The following is an 18,048-nucleotide window of genomic DNA, read 5'->3' as shown; positions in this document are numbered from 1 at the left end:
TCCGGATGAAGCTCCTGGCTCCTGGCTTCAGCCTGACCAGGCTCTGGCTGTTGTGCCATCAGGGGACTGAATCAGCAGATGGAAGATCTCTCTGTTTCTCCCTCTCTTTGAAACTCTGACTTTCAAGTAAATACATAAATCTTAAAAAAAAAAAAAAAAAAGAATGATGTCATGATCTGTTGCAAGTCAAGTAGGATGAAGACAGGATTAACTGCTGGGTTAAGCAATATGGAGGTGATTGATAACTTGAGCTAATCCAAGTTTTGACCACTAAAATGGAAACTTATTTCAGATCATTGTATCCTCTGGGATATCTCCCAACTTTCCTCTGGAAACTGACCTGAAGCTTCCAAAAGAGTGACAGTGTTTAGTTTTTTAATTCCCAGCCAGACTGTGGTAACCTCAAGGGTCAGGGCCTTATCCGAATCGTCTCAGTATCTGTGGTCTCGCGAATATATAGCAACGTTTGATAGGTAGCAAAAGCGTGGAAAATATTTGCTATGTAAATGAAGTGGATGTGAGGCTTGGTGAGTAAGGGGCCTCTTCCTTCTCCTCCTCCTCCCTCAGAATACTCTTATCTGCCTTTTCAGTTCCTTCCTTGGGAGGTGAAAGATTGGCTCTTTCAGTGGATATCCAGCTTTGATAACAAACTGATAAAGTATAGGAAAAACATAACAACAAAAATAATCACGGCAAATATTGCCTTAGAGTTTGCTGTGTGTCTGACATTAGATCGAGCATTTTACAAAGGCGTCTTCATCCTCATATGCTGTGACGGTGGCAGTGTTTCAATTTTACCACTGTACAGGTTAGAAAGCCGAGACCCAGGAGGTACAGCAATAGCGCAGTGTCCTTAGCACGGCCACTGCTGTGTTTACCAAAGCCCATTTCCTTTTCCTTCTGGGAGCAGCCTGACGCATTTCCCTAGCTCCTTCGCGGTTGGGGATCTCCACGTGACAGTTCTGACTAACCCACAATAAAACGAGGGCACCATGATATGTGCTGCTCTCTGGCTGGGTCCACCTGCAAGCTCTCTCTTTCTGCATGGAGGAGGTCCGTGGAGGAACCCCTGGGTCCTGGGAGCCACAGGACGGCAGGACACCAGGTCCCTCAGTGACCACGTGTGACGTGGGCTACTGCAGAGCCAACACCTACTTCAGACTTTGCAGGAGCAAGCAGTAAACTTGCTTGGTGAAACCACCGAGATTTCGGGATTTGTTTTACTGCAGCTAGTGTTACGTGCCTTCAATGGTTGTAGAGTTTATAAGTCTGAAGCCTTAACCTGATACAGGGGCAAAGTTATGGGTCACTCGCATAAAGGGTAGTCTCCCTACCAAAAACTAAGGATGTACAAGGCAATGTGCGCAATGCATGCTGTAAGCCAAGATCTGCAGTCTCTTCTCCCATTTTTACCACAAAATTCTGTCAAGGCCTTCAGCTTCCAGCCAGAGATGGGAAGCATCTTCTCTGGGGAATTTAACTTTTGGCCAAGAAGATGAAAGGATGCTGACACTGGGGTTTCCTAACACAGGGTCTGCTGAAGTCAGCGCCAACGGGCTCCATCGCTTGGCTAAGAGCTTCCCATGGGCGTTTGGGTTCCTCAATTCTTTTCCTAACCAGACATCGGGAGACATTCTTACATGAAATACAGAGACCACAACAAACGAAGAGAAGGAATGCAACTGAGGGAAACCCGAGTATAAAGGAGAAGAATTGTTACAGCATTGTTCGCTATTGTTCTTAAAAGAGATAAGATGGTACAGGAATGACATGGGGAAAGGATGCTCCAAATCAGAGAAGAAAAGTACTTAGTAATTAAAGACACAGGGGCAGAAACTGAAACCTTAGCAGAGGATTGGATGATAAATTCGAAGAGCTATCACCAAACATTAAGCCACAGAGACAGAAATGAAAGAGGAAAGATGTTATAACAATTTTAGAGGACTGGTTCAAAAAGAATTCCAGAAAAAAAGATCAGAGAAAGCCACGGGAGAGAAATGGAAAACAATCTATGAAATCACTTAAGAAAGTTTCCCAGAACTGCCGGACAAGGATTGATCAGGGCTTGTCTCCTTGTGCACAGTGGGTGGGTAAAGTTAGACCCGCACCGGGCACGATATGAATTTCCTGAATGTTAGAGACCAGAAAATACTCCATGAATTTCTGGAGGGAAAACATGAGGGATTTTCAAAAGTTCATAGAACAAGTGTGTTATGAAAAATCTATATGGATTTCAGGAATGTTTTGCACCAAAATAAATTTATCATCTAATTCCATTTTCCATGAGCTTTCTGAGATACCCCTGTATGATGGTTCAGCTACAATTCTGATTTTTCCACCCCAAATTATGTAGGTCAATAAAATCCCACTAAGTTACATAACTAACCAAATTATTATTCATAATTGAAGTATAGTAGCATTTTTCAGGCATTTAAAGTCTCAAAATCGTCTCCAAAATCTGCCAGAGGATGTGTTTCAACAGATGAAAAAAAAGCAAGCAAGGAGGAGGAAGACACAGGATGCCAACATAGCAGAACTCAGCAAGGGGGGTGGTGGTTCCAGAATGGCGGAGAGATGTCCCGGGGCGGCGGCTCTGTCTGCCCTCCGGATCCGAGCAGAGATGGGCTCACCGAGGGCTGTCAACACCAGCTCCCTAGCTCACCCAGGGCGGGAAGTCCAAGAGAGGAGGTCTGGACTTCAGGCCACACTGGGGGCCCTGTGCAGAGGCTGAGGAAGGTCCCGCTCCCTCTTTCAGCTCTGCAGCCTGCACAGCAGAGGACCCGCCCTCCGCCCACTGACGCACCCTGCTGTGACGTCATCTTGAGAGCGAGATGAAGGTCACGTGACTTCAGAGCGGCCTCTGTCCCTGTCTCTATTCCTTCTAGGGTTCTTGGCCGCCGTCACAGCCCTGCTGAAGTGCGCCCTTGTGTTTGTGAGGACTCCCTGTGACACTGGCCAGTGACTTTGCAGAAGAAAAGCCAGACCATGACTGGGACTCGGCTCAGCCTGCCTTCCCCGCGGGCCCCTATCTAGGAACCGTCCACGTGAGTCGGTGTTGTTGCCCCGTTGTTCAAGCAAAATGCTATTTAGATCTTCGTTCAGGGACGGAGGCTCAAAGAATGCTGGGGAAATGATTACCCCTGAAGGCAGGCTGGGAGTCACTTCCGGTGGGGGCGAAGGGCCGGCAGGAGGGCTACGGGTCTGGGAAGGGACATATGTGGCATCCAAGGGACCTTAATGTTCTCAGTGTTAACCTGGATGGTTGCCAGCTGGCTGTCCAGGTTCCCTCCAGCAAAGGTGAGCCCTCCTTTTGTGAGGCTGTGAGTGGAATTAGATGCACAGTGGGAATGCAATGGGAGTTCCCTGCTCTCTCCGAGGTGAGCCTCGTGGGGACAGCGCCAATTTGGTCTGAGCGTTAACAGGTCCCGGGGACAAGGAGTAGTGAAGTGCTGATGGAGACGAAGGATTAAGAAAAACCCATGAGGTTGGACGACCCTGGGCTGCTTTCCCCCATGCATTGCTTTCCTCTTACCTGGTCTACTCTCAACAGAGTGTCTAGAAGGATTCTTTAAGAAAGGAAGTGAGGTTGTTACTCCTCTGCCCCTAGCCCTCCAAAGAGTCCCTGTGTGTTACAGTGTGGAAGTCCTGTGGCAGCGCCACAACATGTGGTCCCATCGCACCTCTGTGACTTTATCTTGTACTCTTCATATTCACTGTGCTGCAGCTGCTCTAACCTGCTGCTCTTCCTCGCAGGCCAGGCACCCTTCTGCCTCAGGGCCTTTGCACTTTCATCCTCAGGGCTTGTGTCCTCTTTTCTTTCATGTTCTTACATCAATGACTCCTGGCAAGGTCTTTCCCAACAGTTCCTCCTCACCAGCTTCCATCTCCAGCCCTCCTTTCCCATTTCCTGTGTTGTATTTGTTCCTTGCTAATGCCTGGCTCCTTCTCCCACCTCCCCTCCCCACTAGAATATAGGATCTGAGAGTGTAGGGTTTGTGTCTGCTTCGTTCACAGTCACAGCGCTGCAGTGGAGACAGAGTGACGAGACAGTACCTCAGCTTTCCTCTTGGCCAGCCCCAAGGACTCCAGCTTCTGGTAAGGAGTCATTCGTCTGTGGCTCCACAGTGCGTGCTGATAAAGCCCTTCACCTTGCAGAGTGTGAAGAACATCAGGCGAATGCCAAGGCTTGTGAGCCCCATTAGACAAACACAAGGGCCTCCAAGAGGCCTGGAGTGGCTCAATCTTCCAGGCTCCAGTGGTATCTCTGGATAGCCTGAGCTGCCCAGTTGGCGTGCACTGAGCTCTCTCAGACATAACTCAGCCAATTTCTTGACATGCATACTCTTATTGCCTTCTAATGCTTTCATCGGGTTACGACTTACAACAGATCAGGACAAGCCTAAGTAAAAACAGAGGTTTTTCTCCTTCGGTGCAGTTGTCCAAGCTCACAGCAGAGCAAACACCAAAGACTCGTTGGGGCTTAACAGGAACCATTCCTTGTGTTGGATTTGGAAGACTTTGTCAACCCCAAATGAGAAAAATTCAGAGACGCCCTCAAGTTTGAGTTTATTCAAATGCCCCATTAGAGATAGAAGAATTGATTTTTTGGAAGGAAAACATGCAGAATAATAGCGAGTACTTTGTAAGTAGGCCAAGGGAAAATCTGTGGCCTGTAAAAGTCCTTCAACGGACTCAGGGATTTACGATGTACACAGCATAAACTTGCGCTGTGAAGGGGGCGAGGGTCCCCGGAAAACATCCTCACCTTAAACTTACTCATCCAGAGCGATCATCTATCAGCCCAGGGGGCGCAGATCCAGACAGAAGCGCTCCCTGTGTTTCTTGGCAAAAAGCAGTGTTGATCATCTTTGGTAAAGGAGATGATCTGGACTCTTCCCACAACCTTTTGCACAACATTTGCATACTGAAGGGTAGTCTAGGGAGGACTCCTTTGCTGCGTCTTCCCTGTAGTTCTGGGAAAGAGACAAATCGAGAAATAGACCCCCGTTTAACACGAAGGAAACTGAAATTCAGCAGCTCTGCCCAGTAGGATTTTCTCCAACAGTGGATCATTCTGTAGTCCTATTTACTTCATCCAACAGAATAGCCCAAGCCCCATAGAACCATTGAGCATTTAAGATATGACTAGTGTGATTAACTGAAGTTTTAATTTGTAAACATCTTCTTCAGCTTAGATACTGACGGCTGGTGGCTACCCTACTGGATAGCGCAAGAGTGAGTGGCCGAGCTGAGGCTCTCGTTATGAGTGGCTGATGCCACACTCCTGCTGTCCGGGTCTGGCAGCTTCTAATGAATTACGCAACCGTAAGTGGAGCTTGCTAAGGATGCAGTGGCATCAGGAACGCGGAAAGTGGGCCTGGGTCTCGAGAGCCTTCGGTGCAGCCCACCTGGCTGATCCTTTTCATGCAGCGGCGGATGCCTGCGGCTGGGTTTCCACGGGCAGGCGCAGGGTGAAATCTGGTTGCCATTACACCGGCTACATGATCTTTTTGTGGCTTCCATCTTCTTAAAACAGAAACAAAAAAAGGAGGACTCTGCCTCCCAACATGTGCTCAGATGATGAGCACCTATTTAATCTCTGTCATAGCAAAGACACAGAGTATTTCTTTGAAGTGAAAAAAAAATCTGCTTCGTGGCTGCAGGCAGCTCCTCTGGGAGGGTGGAGGAGTTAGACTGGGCTTCGCGGTTCCCAGCATGGTCCCAGCTCTGAGCCTGTGCTGGGAGAGGAAGGGAAGGGGGCCCAGGCTCCGTGGGAGTGAGCTGTTTTAAGGGTCTCATTATTGCTAGATCAGTTTGTGGGCTTAGAATTATTATTGCAGGGCAGAGTTTCACAGCACCATCAGTCTTTTGGACCAAATAGTTGTTGGTTATTGGAGGACAACTGATGCAATGTAGGATGCTTAGCAGTGTTTCCGGTCTCTGGCCCCTAGAACAGGATCCCATCTCCCAGTTGTGAAAACAAAACAAAATAAAAAAAGTCTTGACCTTGTCAGATATCTGCTACAAGTGCCCTTGTTGAGAACCATGTGGTGGAGTTGCCTTCCTAACCTATACAATGCACACAGTAATATTTTGCTTGGATAATTTTTAAGCTCAGGGTCTCTCCTCACCCTTCAAAATCTTTTGGTGTTGCTTTATACTGTTTTTAAGTTTTGGTGGAGCTTAGAAAAAGACATTAGCAAATTAAAATGGGGGGTGGACACTGTGGTGTGTTAAGCCGCCTCTGAATGCCTGCACCCCACACTGGAGTGCCCAGTTTAGATCCTGACTACTTTGCTTCCAGGCAGTTTCCTGCTAATGCGCCTGGGAAGGGAGCAGATGATGGCATGAATACCTGAGTCCTGGCCACCCACATGGGAGACCTGGATGGCATTCCTGGCTTCTGGCTTCAGCCTGACCCAGCCCTGCCGCTGTAGCATTTGGGGAAGGAACCAGTGGATGGAAGATTTCTCCCTCTCCCTCTCTTTTAAATAAATAAAAAAGCAAGTCCTTTTAGAAATTTAAACCTGAAGGCTGTAAGAGCTCTTAATGTTCTCCCCTAATCCAATAATCCTAGGTCCCGAAGTATTTCAATAGCGCCTGTTCAATGAATAGTTTCCAGACTATGTGCATGAATGAATGAAGTTCAAGGATATCACATTTTCCACCTGTGGCATTTAATGGGAACGATAGGGCCAAATATTAGGGTCCAAAACGTCATAAAACAGAATCAAAAGACTTAAAGAGAGCTTGAACAGGGAAGTTCCATAGGGCTCATCCAAATTAATCTTTGAGAGATAGTCTAAAATCAAGACTCCAGAAGACAGCCACAAAGTTAGGGTGGGGGTGGTTGAGAGGGTCAAATTTTTTTTTAAAGATTTATTTATTGGGACCAGCACTGTGGTGCAGTGGGTTAACGCCCTAGCCTGAAGCACTGGCATCCCATATGGGCGACGTTTCGAGACCTGGCTGCTCCACTTCCCGTCCAGCTCTCTTCTATGGCCTGGGAAAGCAGCAGAAGGTGGCCTAAGTCCTTGGGCCCCTGCACCCACGTGGGAGACCTGGAGGAAGCTCCTGGTTCCTGGCTTCGGATTGGCGCAGCTCTGGCCGTTGCGGCCATCTGGGGGAGTGAATCATCGAATGGAAGACCTCTCTCTCTCTCTCTCTCTCTCTGCCTCTTCTCTCTCTGTGTAACTCTGACTTTCAAATAAATAAATAAATCTGATAATAAATAAATAAATAAATAAATTTGAAAGGGAGAGTTACACAGAGAAGGAGACGCAGAGAGTGAGAGAGAGAGGTCTTCTATCCGCTGGTTCACTCCCCAATTGGCCACAACAGCTGGAGGGATGCTGATAGGAAGCCAGGAGCTTCTTCCAGGTCTCTCATGCGGGTGCAGGGGCTCAAGGACTTGGGCCATCTTCTACTGCTTTCCCAGGCCATAGCAGAGAGCTGGATCGGAAGTGGAGCAGCCGGGACTCAAACTGGAGCCCATATGAGATGCTGGCACTGCACTCAATGGCTTTACCGATTGTGACATAGCACTGGCCCTTCAACTTAGAGTCAGACAGACCGGGTTTGGATTCGACCCTGTTTGGTTTTCTGGTTGGTCGATACGAGACTATCACTGTTTGTCCAATCCTGTTGTCTAATCCTGAAGAAGAGATAGACGTGAAGGTAGAGGAGGATAAGGGAGCAGAACAGAGTTGGGGCAAGCCAGGACCAGGAGAGGACACTGAGCATCCCGGCCTTTCTGAGATGACCCGGGGCGGGAGAGGGGAGGGTACTGAGCTGCCGTGAGACGAGAATCACAGGGAGGAGTCTCTGGGCTGGTATCGGCTCAGGAAGGGCTCTCCAGGAGCAGCACCCTAGGTGACTGCTATGGTTTAGATAGGGGTTGTCTCCCAAAGGTTCCTGTGCTGGAAACTTGGTCCCCAAGGTAATAGTCTTGAAAGCTGAAGGCATCCTGAAGAGACAGGACCCTAGTGGGAGGTGATGACTACCCCAGGAAGGGATTGATGCTGGTCTCAGGGAATTGCTTGTGTCTTGCAGGCTTGGATAGGTTCCCAGGGAGTGGCTATTACGGAAGAACTAGCCTGGTTCGCCCACATTCTCTTGCTTCCCGTCTTGCTGTGGGACCTCTCCCTCTGCATGAGCCTCCTTCCCCTTCTCCTTCTCCGCCATGTTGCTCTGCAGCCCAGGGCCCCTTGCCAGATGCCTGCACATGCTGTTTGGACTTAGCCACCAGAACCAAGAGCCACACAAACCTCTTTTCTGGAAAATGTATCCAGTTTTACGTCTTTTGTTGTAACAACACACAACTGATCAAGACGTGAGTGTTCCCGCCCCATAGCAGCTTTGGGCCCTCAGACTGGGGCACTCCTAGCTCTTTGGATGCATTCAGGATAAATGCCATTCTGGGCCCCAGGCATGGGCACCCCGGGCTGGCTGAAGAGCCCAGGACCCACAGAGTTAGATAATTAATTTTATATTAGGAAGCCAAATTAATTTTCCTGCTGAGAATGATGGGGAGAATAAGAACACAACTAACATTTCCTGGAGCACTTCTGCCATGCCAGGTGGTGTGCCAAGGACTAGCTTTGCATCAGTTCCCTTCTCTAGCACCTGTCTACAGACACCAACTGTTACCATCCCCGTTTTGTACATTGGGGATGAAGGCTAGGAGAGGTTGCTTACCTCTCCCCAGGATATACAGCTATGGGGAAGGGGGACACACTCAAACTCAGCTCCAAGTCCAAAGTGCCTTGTCTTTACCCCCAACAGCCAAACACTTCCCAGTTGGCTCTGAGCATTTATGGTGTCTGTTTTCCTATTCTTGTGTCTCGTGCTGGGGGCAGGGGAACAAATGCACTCCAGGGCTGGCCTGGAAGTGACTGAGGGGAAGAGCACTGGGTTTAGCATCTTGTGGCTTGGAGTGACGTGCTGGCTTGTCACTTGCCAGCTGAGTGACCTTGGGCCACCCACTTAACCTTCTGATCTTCAGCTCTGTCATCCTCAGAACTGACAGAGTAGCTGACACGGATGCAGTACTTGCTGAATCCCAAGCATTGCCACTAGAGTTTTCCATGCGGCATTTGACCCACTCCTCACAACCACCCTGGAAGCTCGGTACTGAGATCATCATCCTTCATAGATGAGAGATTGGAGGTCTAAAGTGGTCACATAGAGGGGGCCGCGTGTCCTAGATGGCCTGAGACTGCCCCACTTACATCTGCTTTCCCAGACTCCCATCTGGCTTTGCGTTTTCCCTGTCACTTTTCATGCTATAAAATGTGCCCCAGTTTGGATAGTACACAATGTAGTCACAGAAGTTACATAACCCAGCAAGTAGTGACATCAATATTTAAATCTGGGAAGTCAGATTCCAGGGGCCATGCCCACAATAGCTGGAAGGGCTGAAGCCAGGAGCAAGGCGCTCATTCCAGGTCAGAAGCTGTGTGGCAGGAAGCAGTTGCTTGAGCTATCACCGCTGCCTCTCAGGGTCTGCATTAGCAGGAAGCTGGAGCCAGGGGCTGGAGCCAGGGGCTGGAGTCGGGAATTGGATCCAGGGACTCTGCTAGGGAGTCTCAACTGCCAGGCCAAATTCTTGCTCCAAGGGCACATACTCTTAGTCACCAAACTAGTAACTGGCCATGCCTGTTTCAAAAGTTTGTGTCTCCCTTCCACCCTCCCTCTTTCTATCCCTTTCTCCCTTCACCTCTCCCTTTTTTTCCTCTCTCCCTGTCTTCCTGATCTTCTTTCATGTATGCCTACTCCATTGTCAGGCATTGGAGATACAGCCTGGTGGGAAGACAGACATGCAAACCAGTGCTTTAATACAATCAAGAGGTGCAGCCAACAGGCAAATACCAGAGGCTACAGGAGCACAAGACAGGGGACTCTGTGGCTGAAGAGACTTCAAGGGAAGTTGACGGTGGAATGACTTTCCAGCTGTGTCTTAAGGCTGTGTGTTCTAGGAGTTTCCTAAGGATGGCGTGAGGTGTAGGGACAAGCGGAGGGTGTGCTGTCCGCTCCTGACAGAGCTAATGTGTCAACCGCGCATGTCATCAGCAATAAGCACCAGAACTCTCAGCTAAAACTGGTTGCAAAATTAGGCGTTGCTTTTTGTATAAGCCTAGAAGTGGGCAGGTGGTTGTCCTGTTTGATTTCCCATCAAGGATTCAGAGTGCCTTTCTACTCTGTCATCCATAAGCAGGTTGATTCTTTGTCCTTATGTTTGTCATCTAACGACTCCAACGTGGCTCACAGAAGTCCCACAGGCCTGCACTCGGTCTTGCTCAGCCAATTATCTCTGGAATCTGAGAAGTCACCTCACTCCTCAGTGTCCTCCTTGGTAAAATAAATGAGGAAGAACATCACAGGGTTGTTGGCAGACAACTGAGCGCAGTACAAACTAGGCAACCCCCAAAAAAGCAAAAGCAGATTTACTTTCCTCTTTCATCAAATATCTATATTTTGTTCTGCATGCATGCATTTCTTTAGAGCAGGGCAGGGCCCATGGTCAGAAAGAGAAGACTCCAAATTTTGGATCCCTTATAGGAATTAAATTTGTAGTCACAGAAGCCAGATTCATAAGAAACCACCCATACTTTCTAGGTAAGTATAGCTTATATAATTAGTAGCACGATAGGCCAATGCTGGCCACAATTGCTGACCCATTGCAAAGGCTGCCATGTGGTCAAAACTCAGAAACTAGGGCAGGGAGAAGGCACTGTGAAGGGCGAGAGGGGTTGGGTCTGTCCTGGGTAGCTGGCGAAGGCAACTTGGCATTCTGGAGAGACACATCCAAGTTCACTGGGTTTTATGCACAGCCAGAATTGGAGATAAACCTCAGTTAATATTTGGGAGATTAACTGTTCCATCAGGGAAAGGTGGCCACTAGTGGCGCCCTCAGAGGCTGTCAGACTAAGTGCCCTGCAAGCAGAGGTGATGGGGCCTGCCCTGGAAGGGGCTGGAGAGAGATGGGAATCAGATTCCAATGAACTCTTTGCAGCTTTATTGGATATGCACCATATGCCTTGACTTAGAAGAAATTTATTTTTTCTTACAAAGTTTTTATTTTCAAAGTCTATAAAAGCAAGAAGATTTATGACTCACTCAGCTATGTTGGCAATCCCTAAACCAATGGACAAAGTGCTGGATTTTTGAAAATTCAAATACAGAAGAACAATTATTTTGCTAAATAACTCCTCTCCAAGTGGGTGATATAAATGGACTGTCTTATTTTTAATGGGAACACAGAAACAGTTTATTTAAAACAAAGAGAAACTGAGGCTATAGTGCAGTACTATAGCCAGACCAGCTGGGAAAACTGACCATCCTGAGGGTATTGACTGAATTGAAAATATGCCTGGGCCGGCGCTGTGGCGCACTGGGTTGATCCTCAGCCTGCGACACCGGCATCCCATATGGGCGCCAGTTCTAGTCCCGGTTGCTCCTCTTCCAGTCCAGCTCTCTGCTGTGGCCTGGGAAGGCAGTGGAAGATGGCCCAAGTGCTTGGGCCCCTGCACCCACATGGAAGACCAGGGGGAAGCACCTGGCTCCTGGCTTGAGATCGGCGTAGCTCCAGCTGTTGCAGCCATTTGGGGGGTGAATCAATGGAAGGAAGACCTTTCTCTCTGTCTCTATCTCCCTCATTGTCTAATTCTGTCAAATATATAAAAAAAGAAAAGAAAAGAAAATATGCCAATGAGTCCTCAAGACCCTCAGTGAGGGGTCTGGGAGTCTGCAGAATGATCTGGCTTCTCCTACAGACTTTTCTCTAATGGGCCAGAGGGTGAATATTTTAGCTATGCAGGTCACATGACCTCTGTAGCAACTATTAAGCTCTGCTGTAGTAGCACAAAAGAGCCAGAGACAATAGCAAGTAAATGTGTGTCTGTGTGCCAATAAAACTTTATCAACATTAGGTGGTGGACTGATTTGACCTTGGGCCACAGTTTGCCAACCCCATCACAGAGGATATAATGGAAGGGAGATGGTAAACTGCTGACATTTACTTAAACCCCAACATTTTTATTGAGCAAGATGGAATGTCTTCAATAGCAACCAAGCTATGACAACACGAAATTTCCAAAAATCACTTTTTTTTTTGAAAATAAAAGAATCTTTTATTATTGACAAATAGGAGAACATAAAAATTGAAATACAAAAATATGTAAAACCTTTTGTAGTAGATAAACTGGATTGGATAATCTCACATTCATTAACTCCCTTCTTTATTGTCCTCCAATATAGCACTTGAAAAGCTATTGCATTCACTTTCCCAGTTTGCCTGCTGCCAGCCATGGGATAACCACAGGATAACCATGTGAGGCATAGTAGGTATCAATGGAAGGAAAAGGAAGGTTTGCAGGGGGTGTTGAGAGGCCTTCATGATGGTTTCTCCTGATAAATGGAGAAGGCCACTTTAGGAATTTCTCCTTAGCCCCTCTCCTTTCCGGCTCGGACTATGAATACGGGGCCTGGAACAACATCAGAAACTGCCATTTGAGGTGGGAAGCCAGCAGGCGAAGTCCACTGAGAGGAAAGAAGGATAATCCTGGAACTGTGGTGACGCCACTAAGCTGAGCTGCATTGTCCTGAATTGTCATTTTCTAATTCCTAAGAAATAAAAAATAAATCCTGTTAGCTTAAGCTACTGATAGTTGGCTATTTATGAAATGCAGCCCAAAATACCCCTAAACAGTGCTCCATGGAATTATGTAAATCTTGAAAAGTAGTTCAAGGTGGGAAACCATGGTTTAAAGTCTTTTTCATGAGTGATGGTCAGATCTAAACTTGAAAATCAGAGCGAGGGTTTGTCCTAGCAGCTAGGATGCCCCTTGGTATACCTGCGGCACTTATCAGAGTGGGTTTAAGTTCCATCTCTGTTCCCAATTCGGGTGTTTGGTGGGGAGGGCAGCAGGTGCTGGCTCAAATATTTGGTTTCCTGCCACCCAAGTGGGAGACCCAGTTTGAGTTTCCAGCTCTTGACTTCAGCATGGCCCATCCCCAGATGTTGGGGGCACTTGGGAAGCAGACCATAGACACGAATTCTCTCTTTCTGTCTCTGCCTCTCAAGTAAGCAGGAACATAGTTTTAAAAATGAACTTAATATTCAGTGTGAGGGTCAGAGTTGTTTGCTTTTGATTGCTTAATGTTGTATGTTAGCCCAGCATGAAGCTTTCTTTGCACTTGGGAAAATTCGAGTTGTGTTTCTGCAAATGGGATGGAGCCACAACACTTAGAACACAGCTTGGGAACAGATAGTCGTGAAAATCGTATTACTTCCTATTGTTCAGATCACTAAAGAGAACATGAATTCCTACTCCTACTAAATGAATAGCATCTCACGTTGAGGAACCATTTACTTGGAACACTCGGACCTAAAACACAGTCTAGATGTGGATGCTCTGCATGAGAGACCACAAAGTGTTCAAACTAAGTGGCAAAGCATGTTTGCCTTCAATTGCAATTAGCGTGATCAAAGGAGAAGGTCATGGCCTCAGACTTGGAGATTTTTGCTCTATTTTAATCCGCAGGATCAGTCTTGCAGGTTAGCAGCTATTCTACCCAGATGACTAAACTCGAGCAAACATCGCGAAGGACATGGGAGGAGCCAAGGGTCAGGACACACTTTAGGACATCAGATGCCTTTGAAAAAGAGGACGCTGGGCTGGGGAGCTTCCACCTTGAGCATCACAACTTGAACAGCAGCAGAATGGCCTTCGCTCCCTGAAGTTTGCACATTTTGGACTTTGTGCAAGGTAGCTCAGGCTGAGCTCTGTCACCGAGGCAGGCTTCAGGAATCGCTCGGCTTCCCCAGCAGAGGCCACTGAAGACTCCAGATGGCTAAGTCTCGCCTTCTCCGCTCATACCCAGCGCCTCCCACATTCCCTAAAACAACCCCTTTCCAAAGCAGTGATGATAAAGCGCGCTTGGAATCTGTAATTGTGGCTTCCCTGACCGGCCTTTGAAGCACAGTATCTGAGAACTGAGATCAGTCACTTGGATGCCGAATTGCCATCCAGAAAAGAGTCCAGGGGCAGGGAGGCCTCGTGAGGCTAACTGCTGGCTGTGCGCATGCTTTTTGCTTGGTGGTTTGAGTCATCTTCAATTTTGTTGTGTCAAAAGCAACTTCTAAAGACAAATGGGCCTCTGAAAATGTGCAATTTGGAAGCATACGTCCATGACAAAGCTTGACCTGCTTTGAGGACTAAATTATTTTGGAGAAGTTCATCTTGGAGTTCTCATTACCTTCTCCCTATTAGACGAGGAGAGACAGCCATGTGTTTCCTGATTGTTGAAGCTGGAGGTTGGCAAACGACAACTGCTTTGGTGCTACAGTAGCATGGTTGAGAAGCGAAGCAAAGACTCCCTGGCCGACAGAGCCTAAAGTATTTACTCTCTGGCCCTTTGCAGAGTGAGTCTGCCAACTCTTGGTTTAGAAGAACTACAATGAAAATGTCTTGTGGAGTCATATGAGGATGGCCAAGTGGAGTATGGTTGTCGGTATACTCTCAATAAACACTATCTGAACAGAGGAATGAAGGGACATAATGCAAAACGCTTGGGTTCTTAGCTCTCAATGCACTCTTAGTTTTAGTCCAGGGCCACTTGCCATTAAGGAGGATGACCTACAGTGACTGAGACCTTATCTTATGCAACCTTAGGCATGTCACTCTCATAATCTTGTTGAGGTTTTCCCAACAACTCAGCATGTACTTATTACCACTGCATAGGCTTGGCAGTGGCTAATTTTCTTGTATTCGGAGGCTTTTCAATTTCATCTTAGGACTCCAGCTCTGCCCCAGGTGGCGGAGGTACTGACCATCTATGTGACTGCTTGATAAATAACAGTTTTTAAAAACTTTCTGGAGAAATTAGCTTTGGTTTGCACAAAAGTTGCTGAAATAGTAGAGTGCTTTTGTAGTCTTCATCCCATTGTGCTCTCTCTCTCTCTTTTTTTAAACATTTATTGAATTTACTTGAAAGTCAGAGTTACAGAGAGAGAGGAGAGGCAGAGAGAGAGAGGTCTTCCATCCGCTGGTTCACTCCCCAATTGTCTGCAATGGCTGGAGCTGCGCCGATCCAAAGCCAGAAGCTTCGTGGTGCAGGTCCAGGTCTCCCACACAGGTGCAGGGCCCAAGGACCTGGGCCATCTTCTACTGCTTTCCCAGGCCATAGCAGAGAGCTGGATCGGAAGTGGAGCAGCCCAGACTAGAACTGGTGCCCATATGGGATGCCGGCGCCACAGGCAGCAGCTTTACCCACTACACCACAGCACCGGCCCCCCAGTTGCTTTTAATATTAACATCTCAAATCCACAGGACAGTGATCAAAACCGAGAAATTGACATTGAAACACAACTATCAACTGGAGTACAGATCTGATTTACATCTGATCAGTTCTTCTAGAATGAGCTTTTGTTTTGCATAAAATCCAGAATCCAATATTTCCTTTAGTTTTCATAATTCCTTGGTCTCCTCTAATCTATGACAGAGCTTCAGTCTGTCTTTGTCCTTCAGGAGTTTGGCACTTTGAAATGCTGCAGGCCAGTTATTTTTCAGACTGTCTCTCAATTTGGGTTTGTCATGAGCAGACTGAAGTTACTCATTTTGGTGGGCGTATTGCAGAAGTAGTATGTGTTTTTCTCCCTGTGTTACACAGGATAGTATGTGATGCTGATCTGTCTTATTACTGGTAATGCTAAGCCTGATCACTTATGCCTACCTGCTTGTTCACATATCAAGCAACCCTTAAAGATACACCCATATTTCAGTAGAATTAGATGCTTCAGCTACTGCAACTGCATAACTGCTCTAAATAAGCCCTTACATAAAATCTAATTTCATCTGCAGTGTTGGGTAGGACACTTTTTTTTTTTTTTTTTTTTTTTTTTTGCTTATGCCTAACTTTAAGCCTCTAGGTTAGGTTTACCCACAAAAATTCCTTATAAGTGGTTGCTGTTTTTACTTTGAACTTGAATCTAGATAGGAAGATTGGCCTACGTTCTGCTTTTGCCATTATTCCTTTCTTCTTACCTTATGATCCAAGAAAACGAAGAAAAATAGTTTCATTGCAATCTACCGGTTCTCTACACATACTCTTTCCTCCTGTTCAGGGGAGGAAGTGTGTGACTGCCTCGTAGATCGGCCCTCACCTGTGTGTTAGATCCCAGCCTCGCCCACCTCAGCAAGTTTAAGGGATGATGGTGGAACCTTAAGGTGGAGAACTCTGCAACTGGTAGGTGCACACTCGTAGAAGACTACTGACATGGAAAAGTGTTCCTAACATATTCTCATGTAGCTACCATTTCCAGGGCGTTTCATTCCTGTGTGTGCATATATATATTCTGTCTGGTATCATTTTCCTTCTGTCTGCAAAGGGCTTCCTTTAACATTTCTTGTAGGATCTGTGATGAATTCTTTCATCTTCTGTATATTTTCCAAAGTTTATTTTTGCCGTTTTTTAAAAATGAACTTTTTGAGATATTATTCATATACCATACACTTTTCTCATTTAGAGTATACAATTCAATGTTTCAATTTGGGAATATTTTTAACTTTTATTTAATGAATATAAATTTCCAAAGTACAGCTTATGGATTACAATGGCTCCCCCCCCTCCCACCTGCAACCCTCCCCTTTCCCGCTCCCTCTCCCCTTCCATTCACATCAAGATTCATTTTCAATTCTCTTTATATACAGAAGATCAGTTTAGCATATATTAAGTAAAGGTTTCAACAGTTTGCACCCACACAGAAACACAGAGTGAAAAATACTGTTTGAGTACTAGTTATAGCATTAAATTACAATGAACAGCACGTTAAGGACAGAGATCCTACATGAGGAGTAAGTGCACAGTGACTCCTGTTGTTGACTTAACAAATTGACACTCTTGTTTATGGCCTCAGTAATCACCCTAGGCTCTTGTCATTAGTTTCCAAGGCTATGGAAGCCTTTTGAGTTCACCGACTCTGATCATTTTTAGACAAGGTCATAGTCAAAGTGGAAGTTCTCTCCTCCCTTCAGAGAAAGGTACCTCCTTCTTTGATGACCTGTTCTTTCCACTGGGATCTCACTCGTGGAGATCTTTCATTTAGTTTTTTTTTTTTTTTTTTTTTTTTTTTTTGCTACATTGTCTTGGCTTTCCATGTCTGAAATACTCTCATGGGCTTTTCAGCTGGATCCGCATGCCTTAAGGGCTGATTCTGAGGCCAGAGTGCTGTTTAGGACATCTGCCATTCTATAGGTCTGCTGTGTATCTCACTTCCCATGTTGGATCATTCTCTCCCTTTTTTATTCTATCAGTTAGTATTAGCAGACACTAGTCTTGTTTATGTGATCCCTTTGACTCTTAGTCCTATCATTATGATCAATTGTGAACAGATATTGATCACTTGGACTAGTGAGATGGCATTGGTACATGCCACCGTGATGGGATTCAATTGGAATCCCCTGGTATGTTTCTAACTCTACCGTTTGGGGCAAGTCAGCTTGAGAATGTCCCGAATTGCACATCTCTTCCCTCTCTTATTCCCACTCTTATATTTAACAGCGATCACTTTTCAGTTAAGTTTCAGCACTTAAGAATAACTGTGTATTGATTACATAATTCAACCAAAAGTATTAAGTAGAACAAACAAAAAAAATACTAAGAGGGATAACGTATTAAGTTGTTCATCAACAGTCAGGGCAAGGGCTGATCAAGTCACTGTTTCTCATAGTGTTCATTTCACTTTAACAGGTTTCCTTTTTGGTGCTCGGTTAGTTGTCACCGATCAGGGAGAACATATTTTTATCACTTCAGAAAGCACATACACATCAGGACTCTGAGTTCCTACCTCTTTCCCGACCCTTCCTGTCCACTTTTTGTTTTGGTAAATTTGCCTATTCTGCATGTTGTATATAACTAGAATCATACACTACGTGGTCTTTTGTAGCTTTTATCACTAGTATGTTTTCAATTTCACCTGTGTTGTGGTAGGTACTAGTATTTATTACTTTTTGTTGGCTAATAATACCCATTGTATTTATCTTTGTT

General features: G+C 46.2%; 1 long non-coding RNA gene across 1 annotated transcript; it reads left to right on the top strand.

The window, feature by feature from the left end:
- Window positions 1–2,844: 2,844 nt before the first annotated feature.
- LOC138844424 (uncharacterized) lies at window positions 2,845–5,325 on the top strand. The gene is made up of 3 exons (XR_011380253.2): window positions 2,845–3,044; window positions 4,015–4,095; window positions 5,191–5,325. It is a non-coding gene; the product is annotated as an uncharacterized LOC138844424 (long non-coding RNA).
- The last annotated feature ends 12,723 nt before the right edge of the window (window positions 5,326–18,048 follow it).

The sequence above is a fragment of the Oryctolagus cuniculus genome, chromosome 11 (genome assembly GCF_051225735.1).
Source record: "Oryctolagus cuniculus isolate XC-2025 breed Fujian yellow rabbit chromosome 11, ASM5122573v1, whole genome shotgun sequence".
In the NCBI taxonomy this organism is placed as follows: Eukaryota; Metazoa; Chordata; class Mammalia; order Lagomorpha; family Leporidae; genus Oryctolagus; species Oryctolagus cuniculus.
Note: the sequence above shows the minus strand (reverse complement) of the source record. Positions and strands in the feature narration are given on the sequence as shown.